Source organism: Pleurodeles waltl, chromosome 6 (genome assembly GCF_031143425.1).
Source record: "Pleurodeles waltl isolate 20211129_DDA chromosome 6, aPleWal1.hap1.20221129, whole genome shotgun sequence".
In the NCBI taxonomy this organism is placed as follows: Eukaryota; Metazoa; Chordata; class Amphibia; order Caudata; family Salamandridae; genus Pleurodeles; species Pleurodeles waltl.
Window position 1 is genome coordinate 1,462,170,714 of NC_090445.1, and position 15,918 is coordinate 1,462,186,631.

Genomic DNA, 15,918 nt, shown 5'->3' on the forward strand with positions numbered 1-15,918 from the left:
ACACAATTGTACATCATCCAGGAAAGGACCAGAACCCTGCTAACTACTTTTCTAGGTTATTATACAAGGCAATGGTACTCCATCCAAGATGGCTGAAACCTACATTAATTTTATCATAAAATCAAACACACCAGCTTCTATTTCATTAGCCCACATTATCACTACCACAAGCCATGATAGTGAAATGTGGAAGTTAAAAGACATAATTACACTTTAGTCAAGGTACCTACACACTCGACCTCTCACCAATGATGGTGAATTGAAAAAATATAGAAATGTCAATGATAAATTGTCCATAACGCAGGAAGGAGTTATACTGTGAGAGTTAAGAATCCTGATTCCAGAGAGTCTATGACAGAAGGTAATTGAAGTGGTTCACAAATTTCATTGTTGTATCATTGCTGCTAAAAGAGCACTCTGAGACTGAGTTTGGTTTCCGTACTTAGGTGAAAGGGCTGAAAAAGTACTCAAGGCCTGTCATAATGCAACTGTCTTTCTGTCAAGGTTACTCAACATACTCTAAACATGCCAAAACTCCCTAAGCATGCATGGGAGAGAATAGCAAACTACTTCTTTGGTCTGTTTGATAATGGACATCACCTATTAGTGATTGCGGGTGAATTCTTACATTTACTTTTGGTTGAAGATCTCTCCTCCATGGCTCATGAATGATTCATTGAAATACTAGATGGCATCTTTGCATCATGGGGCATTTTAGGTGTTTTGACAGTCGAGAGTTCAAAGAATTCCTGGAGTATCTGAAAACAAAGCATCAAAAGTGTACACCTTTATGGCCACTGGCCAATGGAATTGTTAAGCGTTTTATGATTACGTTAAAGAAAGCTTTCCCTGTTAATTTAAGGATTATTGTGTACCAACCATGGAACTCCTAGGATTGCAGTATGATTAGGTGAATCAATGATATTAAAAGAGGCAGTTTCTTGGTGAGAACCAAAGGTCAGTTTCAAAGATGTACAGCTATTTATTTGACTGGTACAGAAACAAGAGGTGTTTTATTCACCATCTGTACCTGCTCAGGAGATTCCTTTGCGATTCATGGAATACCCTTTTTTTTCCCCATTTCTCATCAAAATTCAATCCTCTAGTTCCACAATAGTGAAGGGCTGAGAACTTAGTCAAACGTCCTTTCAGCAACCCATCCTAGACTGGTAGAAGAAAAAGGGACAATTGGGAATCCTCAGAAGTTCTTATGAAAGGAAGGAGAATGGCATACTTTTGTCCTTTCTCCTATCACAAGGGACAAAATCAATCTTTTTCCGGGGTTTCATGAGTATGAACTGGACAGGTTTAAATCCGATGTTCAGAAGAACCACAATACAAGCAAAAAACATTTCTACAAAAACGGGATCGCTCAGTCTCAAAAGAGACTTATCGGTCCTGCCAATCTGTATAGACTCTTCACTTGAAGATTTCAAAGGTTCTTCAGAAGTGATTTCTATTTTAGCAGGTGTTTGGCAGAAGCCCTCTACTGCTGGAGCAACTCAAAACATCTGCCTCTCACATCTGCATTCATGCAGACAATTTACGATTAGTAGGGATCCATAAGTTCAGTAAGTCCCCAGTTTGAGAGAGTGAATTAACTGATGTTTAATCTCATATTTCCGACCTTTATGAAATAACTCAACAAAGTTTCCTCTACCCATATAGTCTCAGTTGCTAGCTGAAGAAAGTGAGTCATATAGGTCAGTGATATATCGACATCTGGCACACCATAATGAATGTTTACAAAATGTCTCTTTAGCTAAAAATTCAAGGTCAGGTGTTTCGCTTAAAGGAAGTTAAACAAGAGGCATAATTTGAAAGGCTGGGATTCAGTGTTCATTGGCCTAACTAGCGCTGGTTCAGACAAGGCATTTGTTAGATATCCTTTTTTATCCCAATCCAACAAAAATTGGGCTTGACAAAAAGCAAAGAAAACAGTTAACGAATCATGGAACTCTTTCAATATATTTGGGTCACTGGAAAAATGTTGAATGGTGGGAGAAACCACCAAAATGTCATACATGTTTGGAAACAGAGGATTGACACAAAGTCTGGTTTTCATCTCACAGTTATTGTAATTCCAGCATGTGCTGCAGAACATTTCAGGCAAAAATTTGATCAGTCTTGAAACTGGGTGATGAGCGATGCTAAGCGATAGTGCCTTCTAGATGAAGCCCTCCAAAGAGGAAAAAAGTCTAATAAACAAAAAACCTCCAAAAACAATCCACAAAGGCTCCTGAAGGCAGAGACGGCTTGACCCCAGAAGATGCCTAGCGGTGAGCTTGAGATAAGCTGGGTGAATGGAAGTTGGAGTCACAATCTTAAACAATGATACAGAGAAGGCAAAGCTGGGAGTAGAAGGCTACTGAAGTGCAGAGGAATAAAGGAAAGAAAACTAGGCAAAGGTTCTGGCCAAATTCCAGTAGCAAGGAACACAAAGAACAACTATTTTAAGTGTTGCAACACAGAGAGTAGAAAGAGTTACTCCTTTTTATAGGTCGGGAAACAAGAAGTCAAGTCTTCTCCATTTTGATTTGGGAAAGATTTCCAGTAAATTGGAGGGCAACAGCCATCTTCGGTTGGGGCAAATAGTACCTTTTCCAGCGACTGCACTGGTAGGTTGGCCACCACCAGGTAAACCCTAAAGGGAAATGTGGTGACCCGTGGTGCTGGAAAAGAAACGTTTCTTGTCTGCCTAAGGCACACTCTTTGTAGAATGACGGTCAGGAACCAGAAATTGTATGACAATATCTCTCTATAATGTCTATTGAAGCTTTGTTTTTTCCAAATAATTTCTATTTTTAAAATATTTTTAGCCAACACCTCCAGTGTGCATAGCCTTCAGCCTTTTGCAAGAGGGGGTTGGCACACGTCCCCCCTGCTGGTGGTCAACCCACTGGAGCCTGCATTCTGAGGTTAGTTTTTTGCCACTGCCCTTGCTCCCCTCCTGCTTGCCTTCTATTCTCCCTTTGCATGCTTCTGCCCCCACCTCCTGCCCTCCGAGGTCAAGTTGCTGCTTCACCTTCCTTCTTTCCTGACCTCTGTTCTCCAGGTGCGTGCCCCTGCCCCCTCTTTCCTGCCGTCCATAGTCTATTGTGCTGCCTATGGTCAGCTTGCTAACCCTGCTTTCCATTCTCCACGGCCATGTCCCTACCCTCCCTACTGTCCTCCATATTCCATTGTGCTGACCCTGTCAATGCCAGCCTGCTTGCTGTGGCCATATTGCTGCCCCTGTCCCCTTCTGCCTGCCATCTGTTCGCCATCTTGGTGCCCCTGCCCCATCCCATCCCACCAGCCTTCTGTGGACGAAGTACTGCCACTGTCAGCCTGCCCTAAGTGTTCAGCTTACTGCCCCCTCTCCTGCTTTCATTCTCCCTGCCCTTCATTCTATCTGTATGTGCATCTGCTCCCTCCCATCTGCTCTCCATGGCCAGCTTGCGGAACCTGCAGCCCTCCTCCCTGTCCTCTGCTGTCTGAATCTATGCCCTGCCCCATCCTTCCTGCCCTGTGTGGTCCTTTGTGCTGCTAATGCATCTCCTGTTGCTCTCTGAACTTAGCTTGCTTCCTGCCTATCCCCTCCCTGCCATCTGTTGTCCGAGGTCATGCCCCTGCCCACAATGTCCTGCCCGGCATGGTCAGATGTGCTGCCACTGCCCCTCTCTCTTGCCCCTGTGGTCAGTTTGTTGCCCCTGCTCTGTCCCTACCCTCACTTGTGCGAGTCCATGTCCACGCCATTTCACACTAGCCTTGCAAGGTCCGTTGTGCTGCCAACACCTCACCTGTCTTGTTGCTCCTGCCCTGTTCCCCCGTCCTCCATTGTCCATGTAAGTGCTCCTGCCCCTTCTCTCCTGCCCGCCATCATCCATTGACCTGCCATTTTTTCTCCTGCCCGCCCTGTGTGGTATTTTGTGCTGCCACTGACCCACCTGCCTGCCCAGTGTCAGGCCACTCACCTGGAGATATTGGACCCTACTCTTTCTCAACACGCCCAACTAAGAATGATAACCTCCAATAAGGCGCTGCCCTAGGAGGGATACAATATTAAAAGAAACAAAGACTTGCACCCTCTGAGTGGTGTCCAGCTCACTATCCTGCTCTGTAATGCCTCAAGAGTCTTCCTCTTTCAGGGTGTGCAGGAGAGTCAACTAAAGGGAAGGAACACACACACACTATATTAGCATAGGCATGCATTAACATAGTCCAGATAACATTTGAGCATTGAAAGTACATACGTTCAGAGATGCTTATAACAACACAGAAAATATGCATTCCTTTAGTTCTTGTGGGATAGAAATTCCCACTCCTTTCGTGAGCTTCAGAAAACAGTTCACAGTTTTTTTTTTGCCTGGCAGCATATTATGCTTTTGTTATGTAACTGTTCTTCCTTTTCTTATTTTTTATTTCTATTTTTCTCTTTAAAAAGTTTGCAAATAGTCTCTTGAACTTCCAGCTGATAGCGTGGGAGTCTTATTCCAGGATTATTCACCAGTCTTGAAGTTTTTATTTTTTGTAGAATTGTTGTGGAGGAGAAACAAATAATAGTGCACTAACCTTATTTTGTCTTCTTTTGCCTGCCCTTCCTTTCATTGCAGGCTATGCCCCCACATGTCAGTATGACCAACGGGCCGCTTCCTGAACAGTTGCAGTTGCCAAGAGAATTCCCCATTGTCGCTCGCGGTAGGTCTTTTCTGGAATGTGGGATTCAAAGAAGTTTGATGAACTCCTGAGAGATGACTTTGGGGGGAGCAGATGTCACCGGGTCAGGCTAGGAAGCTTGAACTCGGAAGAAGAGGGTGCGATGATCCAAAAGAGTGAGAGGGAGTATAAGGGCTCCTTTTTGTGAAATTAAGACAAGAGCCTGACTGAGTATTCATAGGTAGATAGGCTCAGATTTATACATTTTTAGTGACGCAAGTTCGACACAAACATAACTCCATTGTAATACTTTGGCATTAGAACCTTCTAGCACCAAAGTTATGGAGTTAAAGTAATTTTTTGCTTGTGCGAAACTACCTTGCATCAATGAGATGCAAGGTAGGCATTCCCTTACAAAAAATGACAATATGGCCTTAACGCTATATTTATCCCCCATGCTAAAATCAAACACCAGGGGAAGGGGCCTTAAATAATGGTGCTAAGCTAGCTTAGCACCATTATTTAACACCTGGGTCCCGGCAGGTGTTAGGGGACCTTTGGGCCTATTTCCATAGTCAAAGACCATGGAATGGCCCACAGGTGCCCTTCGCTAGCCCCAGGGACACCCCCACCCACACAAGAGGGATGCCAGTGGATGGGGGACCCCATCCCAGGTCAGACAGTTAAGTTCAGGTGAGTATTTCAAATATTTATTTGAAGTGCCATAGGAGGGGGGCTAACTTGGGCCCCCCTACATGGCACTGGGCCCAATGGCCATGCAGAGGGGACATATGTACGCTCTGCCTGGCCATTGGGGTGGTGGGCATGACTCCTGTCTTTAGTAAGGCAGGAGTCATGTCCACGGGAGTTGTGCATCAAACGATGATGCTAATCTAGTTAGAGGCATTTTTATGCCTCTTACCAGACTAGCGTCATCCTTTGACACACAACCTCCTGTTTTCCCTATGCCTCCTCCACCCAGCTAGCTGGGCCTTACTATGGGCTACTGTCATACCATAAATATGGCGCCCGGCCGGTGCCTTGGGATGGCACTAGCTGGTGGTATACTTTTTCACGCAAAACTGCGTTAGTGCAATTTTGTGTGAAAAACTTTGAATCTGGGCCACAGTGTTTTATTGAAAGGCAGGTAAATGACTTTGGAAAGTCCTCATATTGATAGTACATGAATCACTCTGGAAAGTACCTGACTGGAAAGTCCCTGTCTGCAGGCACATGGATAATTATCAAGCACATGAATAAAGTTTCCTGACTGAAAGTCCCCATATTGGTGGTACTTGAGTTACTCTGGAAAGTACCTGACTGGAAAGTTCCTGTCTGCAGGCACACTGATATTCATCAAGCAGATAAATAACAGAAAAAGGTCATCATTGAAGTGAGACTTGTATAAACATGTGGAGCAAAAACATGAGGCCTTTTAGTCAAACCTAAGGATAATTACAAGCACATGGAACACTGCAAACACAAAGATAATTTAAAGGTTTGGTAATGGCAACAGTGATGCCAAACATAACGCAAATACTTAACCTAAGGTGTGTGAGGTTGAGGAGCACCTGCATGATTTATAAAGCGATGAGATGGGGAGCTTTAGGTACGTGCTTGGGTGGGGAATTAGTGATCATAACAGCCAGCATTGTCAGTTTGCTGCCCCTGTCTCTGCCCACCTTTTTTGTGCATTTCATTGTCTGAGTCCATGCCCCTACTTCATCCGTTATGCCTGTCATGGACCATTGTGTTGCCGTTTCCTCCTACCTTCCAAGCTCCTTTGTGCTGCCACTGCCTCTACTGCCTGTTTTGCATGGTATGTTGTGCTGCCGCTACCCCTCCTGCCTGCACATCATGCTCAAATTGTTTCCTCTGCCCTTGTTCCTTCCTACTACTCTCCATCTTCAGAGTCTGTGCCCCTGCCCACTCCCTCCTACCATCCATGGCCTATTTTATTGCCATTGCCCGTCCCTCCTACCCTGCATGTTCCGCTGTGCTGTCATTCCCCCTCCCACTTTCCCTGCATGGTACATTGTGCTACCACAACTCCCATGCTTGCCTTTTGTTGTGAGCTTGATGAGTGTGTCCCTTCCCCTGCTCTCCATTATCCTAGTCTGTTCCCCTACCCCTCCCTCCTACCTTCTATGGTCCATTGTCTTGCCACTGCCCCACCAAGGCTGCAGGGGATGAGCAGGATCCTCCCCTCCCCCCAAATCAGCAGCAGCAGCACTACCACCATTGAGCAGCCGTCACCGCCAAGGACGGTATGTAATCCTGCTTCCATTGGGATGCTGTGCGGCCTGCCCCCTGCAAATCCAGTGGCTATGACACCCACCTGAGAGACTGTGACCTTGCACTCCCCAGGATCAAGAGCACAGGGCACGATGCCCCCTCCAGAACCAGCGGGTAAGACACCCACCTATCCCATCCTCCCCTGGATCCAGAGCACAGGGTACAATACCCCCTCCAGAACCAGTGGGTAAGACGACCACCTACCCCAGCCTCCCCAGGATCAAGAGCACAGGGCATGTTGCACTCTCCAGAGCATGTTGGCAAGTCACCCACTTGAGAGACTGTGGCCTTTCACTCCCCAGGACCAAGCACAGGCATATTGCCCCCTCCAGAGCATGTGGGCAAGTCACCCACTTGAGAGACTGTGGCCTTGCACTCCCCAGGACCAAGCACAGGGCATGTTGCGCCCTCCAGAGCCAGTGGGCTTGCTCCATCTTCCGGCTGAGGTGCACCCCGTCTCCTGTCCCCTTGAGGTGCCTGCCTATTTTAATCTGATGCCCATGCAGTGTTCTCTCCGTGTTGAGGCAGGTGCCATGTGTGGCCTTGGAATTTGGCCTGTGGCCATGTGGACAATGTACATTGTGGACTGGGCTGTGTCCCTTTTTATGTACATGTGTATATATCTATTATCTTGCCTAAGTTAATTATCTTGATGTGTTGCTCTCATTACATTCACAATTTCTAAAACGTTTTGTCCCTGCATTGTTCATCCTAGGTACTTTTTTTGTAATGCAGCTGATTGTGTGTATGGTGTTGGGGGGCGGGTGTTGTGTGTGTGTCATTGTTATTTTCCTCCCCCCCCTTGTGTGCTAGGTGGCTGTACTCACCGTTGTCGTCTTCGCCGTCGTTCGTGGTGGAGCAGCACATAGAAGACCATGGGGAAGACATGCAGCTCGGGCTCCATGGCAGCGTGGCTGTTCCCTGTGTCTCCAGTGGTGAATCCTTTCCCTTCTGAGCTCAGTTTCTGCCATGCATTAGATGTTGTTGGTACCGCCCCGTAAAAGGTGGCAGTTTCCTGTGTCTTAATACGGTGGACTTCTGTGGTGGCTGTTCTTTCCACCCTGCCGGTTAGTGTGGTACATTGGCTGTCTATCGGAGATAACACCGCCATGGTAATAATTTGGCGGTAATTACCACCGGCCTGTTGGTGGTATTACTGCCACTTTATCACCGACCGCAAGGGTCGTAATGAGGGCCATTATATTTAGGTGTGGTAGAAATATCTTATTTGCAAAAAAATAAATTGAAATTCACTGATAAAAACGCAAAGGTTAAAGAGACATTATAGTTAGGTGAAAGTGTCAGTTGAAACATGCTGTTTTAAACAAACAAAAACATTTCATAGCACAAAATGCATCCTCACATCCATTTTAAGAAATGGCACTAAATTCATAATAACTCTTCTGGCGCAATTCAAAAGTAATCTAGCAAAACTCTTGGTAGTACTGTCTGATTACACTATACAGAAATATGTGAGTTATGCCCACCCTTTCTTCAGACGTTAGCTCCTTCCTAGAAAGTGGAGGGGCAGAGAAAAGGGGTGTCCAAAAAAAAGCTTTAAAACGATTACACAATCTTTTAAACGAAGCATCAATTGGCAAGTATGTAACCTTTTTCAGAAAAAATGCTTACTTTGAATCTCAGTGAAATGCACGAACGGAAAGAAACAATTTTGTCAAGCAACACTCTCGTAGCCCTTCACCTCTTCAAATAAGCTCCGAATGCGGAGTTCACGGAATGGGCATGAAAGCCCAAAAGGAAATTTCTCACCGCCGCGAGCCGGCCGCGAGCTACAAGAAAGACAGACTCCAGAGAGATCTCGGCAGCTTAATTCACAGGACTCGTTCTTCCCAGACGCTCAGAATAGAAGGCGTCGGTTGAACGGGTGTGGCAGGTATTTATAGCCTGACCACACCCAAAACCAATTAGTATCAGGGGAGGCTGGGAAATGAAGTCCTCCCTGACTTCCTGGTTCTTATAGTACGGTCATGTGTGATCAAATGAAGATGTAGGATCTTCATTTTATTATTCTTGAATAATGATTAGGGCAATGATACCACCAATGACCCAATCTTTTAGGTAGATGACTTTTACCACACAAGATGTGTGGTTTCATAGAAATGGTGGCTGCAACATATGGAAAATTGCGCCCACCCGTCACTAAAGTCCTGACAGTACACCCTCTCCCCAGGCGTGGGCGCGAACCTGGTTTATTGGGGTAACGAAGATGAAATTGACGTATCAATCGTGGGGCATGGATTTGTGAAGCAGGTTCCCAAGAGTCTTCTTCGGCACCGTAACCTTTCCAGGCTACTAAATACCATAAGAATTACCACGAAATCGAGAGTCTCGAATGGCTCGTACTTCATATTCCCATTGATCTTGAACAAGAATTGGTGGTGGGCGTGTGTTGCTCTTTGTAATGGCAGGTTTGAGTAATGAAGTGTGAAAAACAGGATGAATCCGCAAAGATGGGGGTAGTTTCAGTTTGTATGTTACAGGGTTGATACGTCGGAGGATTTCATAGGGCCCTATGAATTTTGGATGAAATGCATTCTTGTCTTTGAAAGTCAAATTTTTTGTAGATAACCAGACCATGTCTTTCACTTTGTATTCTGAGCCGGGTTGGTGTTTCCTGTCATATTGTTGTTTGTATTTTATTTTGGCTTGTTGAAGATTTTGTTGAAGTTGTAAGTGGATCTTTTGTAAATGTGATAACATCCCTTGTACAGCAGGCATTTCTTGTGTAGAACTTGGTAAATAAAACTGGTAAAATACGAGGGTGTTGACCATAAAGACCATAGAATGGAGTGTTTTTTGTTGAAGAATGACAAAAATTATTATAGGCTAATTCGGCAAGCCAAAGTAACGTAGGCCAAGAAGAAGGATCTTCTGATGCATAACAGCGTAGGTATTGTTTTAACGTCTGATTTAATCTTTCGGTCTGGCCATCAGTTTGTGGATGGTAACTTGTAGATAAATTAGAATCAATATGTAAGGCCTGGCACCATTTCTGCCACAAATGTGCTGAAAACTGAGACCCTCTGTCGGACAGAATAACCTTTGGGAGACCGTGGAGATGCACAATATTTTGTAGAATAAGATTAACTAGGACGCTAGATGTGGGAAGTCCTTTGCAGGCAATAAAATGTGCGTATTTAGTAAGACTGTCTATGACTACTAATACTGTGTTTACATGATTGACTTCAGGGAGACCTGTAATGAAGTCCATTGACATATGTTCCCATGGGTAATCAGGGGTTGGTAAAGATATTAATAAACCCTTTGGTTTAACATGAGAGCTTTTGCAACGAGCACAAATTTCACATAATTCTACCATTTGTTTAACATCTTTAATAAAAGTGGGCCACCAAAAATATCTTTTTATAAGTTCTAGGGTTTTTTGAGGTCCTGGGTGGCCTGCTACCGGATGTGTGTGCAACCATTGAAAAGCTGTGCGTTGTAATTCTTTCGTAGGTAAAAAGATTTTTGAATTATAAAAGGGCAAACCTTGTTGTATTGAGTAATCGATGCCTTTTTTAAGCAAATTTGACCACTCCGTGATGTGGAAATGGGTACGAATGGAATCAAGAAATTTGTCAGCAGCTATTAAACATATAACTTTGGAGGGATTAATGATTGGCATTGGTTGAGGTTTTTCATGCACTAATGTAGAATCTTGTCTGGTTAAAGCATCGGTTTTTCTATTATCACTGCCTGGTCTGAAAGTAACAACAAAGTCAAATTCAGCGAAAAACAACATCCATCGCAATTGTCGGGCTGAGCTCATGAATTGTAAGTTCCTATGATCAGAATAGACTGTGATTCGATGGGCTGTTCCAGATAAATAATGTCTCCATTCTTTGAATGCTTCACGTATTGCCAACAGTTCTTTTTCCGCAATAGTATAATTTTGTTCTGCTGTGTTAAGTTTTTTAGACATGTAAGCCACGGGATGTAATTGTCCTGTAGTAGGGTGTCGTTTGGAAAGAATGGCCCCAATTGCCACATCGGAAGCATCTGCTTCTACAATAAATGGGTCTGAACTCCGTGGGTGAGCTAGGATAGGGGCAGTGGTAAAGGCTTGTTTTAACATCTGAAAGGCTTCTTCAGTTTGTGATGACCAGTGAAAAGGGGTATTTTTGCAAAGTAATTTTGTAATGGGGGCCACTTTTTTGGAAAAATGATCAATAAAACGCCGATAAAAATTGGCAAACCCCAGAAAACATTGGACATCTCGGACAGATTTAGGTGTGGGCCAATCCATGACAGCTTGGATCTTTCGGTCGGTCATTTGCATTCCCTTAGGTGTTAGAGTGACTCCCAAAAATTCCACTTCTTCCGTATGAAACTCACATTTACTAAGTTTACAATATAGATGATGTTTTCGCAGAGTTAAGAGTACTTTCCTCACGTGCTCTTCATGACATTCCTTTGCACTGGAGTAGATTAGAATGTCATCTATGTAAACAATGACAAATAAATCTAAGTATTCTCTTAAGACGTCATTGAGGAAATATTGAAATGCAGCAGGAGCATTACAGAGACCGAAGGGCATTACTTGATATTCAAACAGGCCATAACGGGTTTTGAAAGCTGTTTTCCATTCGTCTCCCTCTCGTATGCGTACCAGATGATAAGCCGCTCGGAGGTCAAGTTTAGTATAAATGACAGCATCCTTGACTTGATCCAATAATACGGGAATTAAAGGCAAAGGGTATTTATTTTTTATGGTAATCTTGTTCAGGGCTCTGTAATCAATACACGGTCTCAAATCACCATTAGCTTTGGGAACGAAGAACAGAGGAGAGGCTGCTGGAGAATGTGAAGGTCTAATTAAATTGTTTGCTAAACATTGGTCAAGATATTCCCGTAGATACTGATTTTCTTTTTCAGAAAGAGCGTAAATTCTACAATTAGGAATCACAGATCCTGGAACCAAATAAATTTGACAATAATAAGGTTGATGGGGTGGTAACGTACCAGCTGCTTGCTCACTAAACACATCTGCAAATGGGGCATATTGAGACGGTAATGTTATTGCCTTTTCTGCTGCTGTAGCTATCTGTTGGATAACAGGTTTAGTGGAAAGACACGTTTTTGAGCAGTGAGACGATGAGAAGGTTAGAGTGTTCTTTTTCCAATCTATGTGTGGGTTATGTAATCTGAGCCAAGGCATACCCAAAATAAAACCATATTGAGGGGCTTTGATAACATCAAATTGTATTTTCTCTAGATGTTGATGACCGTTGGAATTGTAACATGTCATTTGAATTGGGAAAGTGTGAGACGTGATTGGGCCTCCAGTGAGTTCACTGCCATCCACGGCCTGTACACTTTCAGGTATTACCTTCTTTTGACATGCGAGTTGTAGTCGATATGCGGTTTGAGAGTCTACAAAATTTCCAGTGGCTCCCGAATCTATTAGTGCAAAAGTTTCTTGCCATTTATCCATAATCAAAAGCTGTATTGAAATACGGAAATGTCTATTATGTTGATTCGAACAAGAATGTACAGAAGGGATTGTAAGATTACCCAAGGGATTCCCTTCTCTATCTCTTGGGTTCACTGGTTTTCCTCAATATTTCCTACAGAAGCAACCTGACTCTTAGTATTAGCAAAAGAGTCAACTTTGTTTTTAGGTTTCACTAAGCAATCTCTTACAAAATGTCCCTTTTTCCCACAATATAAACACAAACCTTTGCGACGTCTTTGTTCTTTCTCCTCTTTAGTTAACGGTTGACGAAGTGTTCCAATTTCCATTGGTTCACTAACAATGTCTGAGGAGGTAGAGGAGGGAGAAGGACGATATCTGTCTTGACCTCAAGTACTGTGGTCTGGTCTTTTTTTATCTCCTTTTCTTTCAGAAAGTCTATGATCAAGTCTTAAGGTTAGATTTACTAGATCTGTACATGTTTTAGGCTGAGGATCGATTTGAGCTAACACATCTTTTAGTTCTTCCTTAAGGCCTTGATAGAAAAGTGCAGTTCTCTTTTCTTCGGGCCAAGCTGTTTCAACCACCAAACGATTGAATTGTGAGAGATAAGAAATAAGGTCCTTGTTTCCTTGTCGTAGTTCCAATAGTTCTTTATCAGCCGACATGGTAACTGCTCGTCGATCAAACACTTTCTCAAACTCGTCCACAAATCGACGCCAATTGTAAAGCAGAGGACTGTCTTGTCGTACTAGGGGAACTGCCCAATTGGCTGCATCTCCAGGCAAGTAAGAAATCAAAAAGGCAATTCTAGACTGTGGGTCAGGGAAGGCAGCTGGGCGACAAGTGAAATGTAACTCCACTTGGGTAAGGAATATCTGGACTTTGTTGGCATCTCCAGAAAACCTTTCAGGAGCAGCCAACAGTATCTGCGTAGGAACATTGATGGATACATTGGTGGGAGATGGAGGTAATCGTGGTAAAGGTGTTCCGCCAGGACTGTCCACCTTAGCTTGTAATTGAGTGACTTTGGTAACTAAGGCTGCAGTATCATTCCTAGAATCCTGTAACTCCTTTTGTAATTGCGTTAATGCCTGCATTACTGTATCTAGGGTAGTCATTTCTCCAGCTATCGTGCAGATCAAGAGAAGAGAAAACTCGTGGGCCTTCTATTCTGTCAGGAGGTCCAAGTTCTCGGGATCTGCACGATGTTGAATAAGGGTCCCACTTCCAGGCAACACCAAAGTCAGATGCTGTTATAGCGCTGAACTTTAGAGGGGCCCAGCCGGGGGAAGGGGTAATCGGAAAGGAACAGCCAGGAGGGAGATCTGAAAAGGAAAAGGTTAATACAAAACATACAAAATGACTTTTACTATAATGATTCACTGTCTCATAAAGATCTCGCTAATTTCCAAAGAATGGATTTCAAAAGAAATGACTTTCTCCAGAATATATTTCTTTAAAATAAAATTCTGCACAACTCTAAATCCAGAGATCTATAAAGGCCATAAGTTAAAATATTCCACCAAAGTATCTTGCCTCATAATCATTAAACAAAAGACACTATAAGTTCCTTAAAGTCACTCATACAGAAGAAAACAATATTTGTCCTTTTCTCCGAATTTTGAAATCACTCGAGTTTTAAATAAAACAGTATTTATCAAAGTACAATGTCACTTTCTTTTTTGATAAAACATAGCACCAAAAATCCAATAACACTGTGAAATGAATTCTGTTCATTAAAAGGTTTAAAACGATTACACAATCTTTTAAACGAAGCATCTATTAGCAAGTATGTAACCTTTTTCAGAGAAAATGCCCCGGAGAAAAAATGGTTACTTTGAATCTCAGTGAAATGCACAAACAGAAAGAAACAATGTTGCCAAGCAACATTCTCGTAGCCCTTCACCTCTTTAAATAAGCTCTGAATGCTGAGTTCACGGAATGGGCATGAAAGCCCAAAAGGAAATTTCTCACCGCCGCGAGCCGGCCGCTCGCTACAAGAAAGACAGACTACAGAGAGATCTCGGCAGCTGAATTCACGGGACTCGTTCTTCCCAGACGCTCAGAATAGAAGGTGTCGGTTGAACGGGTGTGGCAGGTATTTATAGCCTGACCACACCCAAAACCAATTAGTATCAGGGGAGGCTGGGAAATGAAGTCCTCCCTGACTTCCTGGTTCTTATATTACGGTCATGTGTGATCAAATGAAGATGTAGGATCTTCATTTTATTATTCTTGAATAATGATTAGGGCAATGATACCACCAATGACCCAATCTTTTAGGTAGATGACTTTTACCACACAAGATGTGTGGTTTCATAGAAATGGTGGCTGCAACATATGGATAATTGCGCCCACGCGTCACTAAAGTCCTGACATCTTCACAAAATTTACAAAATGAGTGCAACAGTCAGATAAAGTGCCGCCTTGAAAGGCTTGGGGTGATCCGTCAAGTGGGTGCCGAGAAAAAGGTGGTGCCAAAACTCATTTTCTCTATTCATTTTCCCATAGGGTCTTTAGACATGACTACAGGCCGAACCACTGAACGAAATTATACCAAATTTGTCAGGAAGCTCAATCTTGGTGCCCAGATGGTGCTGTTTGTTATTTGGTGTAAATCTGTTCAGTAGTTTTAGATATTAAAGGAAAAAGACATTTAGTTATCTGGGCAGATCCTAAGCACATACGTCATGGTGAGATCTGATTTGCTGTCAGCACTTCAACCAGGAAGTTCTGGCAGCCATCTTGGAATCAATATACATGATAGCATCCTATTGAAATGCATTGTGGTGAGTGGCAGGTTTGAGGGTGACAAAAGGGCGGAGACATAAAGGGTGATATAACAGATTTTAGTTACAGTATAAATCATTTGTTGATGGTACCATACTGATTTCAGGAATTGTGGTGTGTTCTAAGGTGATTTTACCCTGTGAAAAAGCCTTCTGCTGAGATTTCATGAATCATGTTGAGAGAACAATGATTTTCCCATAGAGGTTATGGAAGGTTTCCCAGAATCTAAAGTGAGAGCATAGTTTCCACAAATTCATACTATCTTTCTCAACCATGAGAGAATGAAGTCTGACATTCTAAGTAAAACATGTAGTTCCACCTGGAGCAGCCTGTCACTTTATTCCATTGTATCACACTGCAGCATCCCAGAGGGTTCCAAAGAAAAAAACTAGCGCTCTAACAGTCTTACCTATGACAAAAGGGTGGCACACCTGGAGCCATCTTGATTGAATCAAACTAATAAAACCTTAAAACATTTAACTTAGAAAGGAATAAAATAAGGGGGTTATTTTTGCCATAGTAATATGATAAATTAGAAAGAAAAGTTAGGACGTTTTAAGTGAGTTCACAACTATCTTCCTTTTCTATTTCAATAAAACATTCTGACTTGCAGACTGAAACATGGACTTTCAACACCAGCAGCAGAGTGCAAGTTAACTCCCTGGTGATCAGCTGCTTCACTAGAGTATTCTAATGAGCAACTAGAGTGCTAATATTCTGAATTTATGCCAAAGGTGTTGCACATCTGAACGCCATCT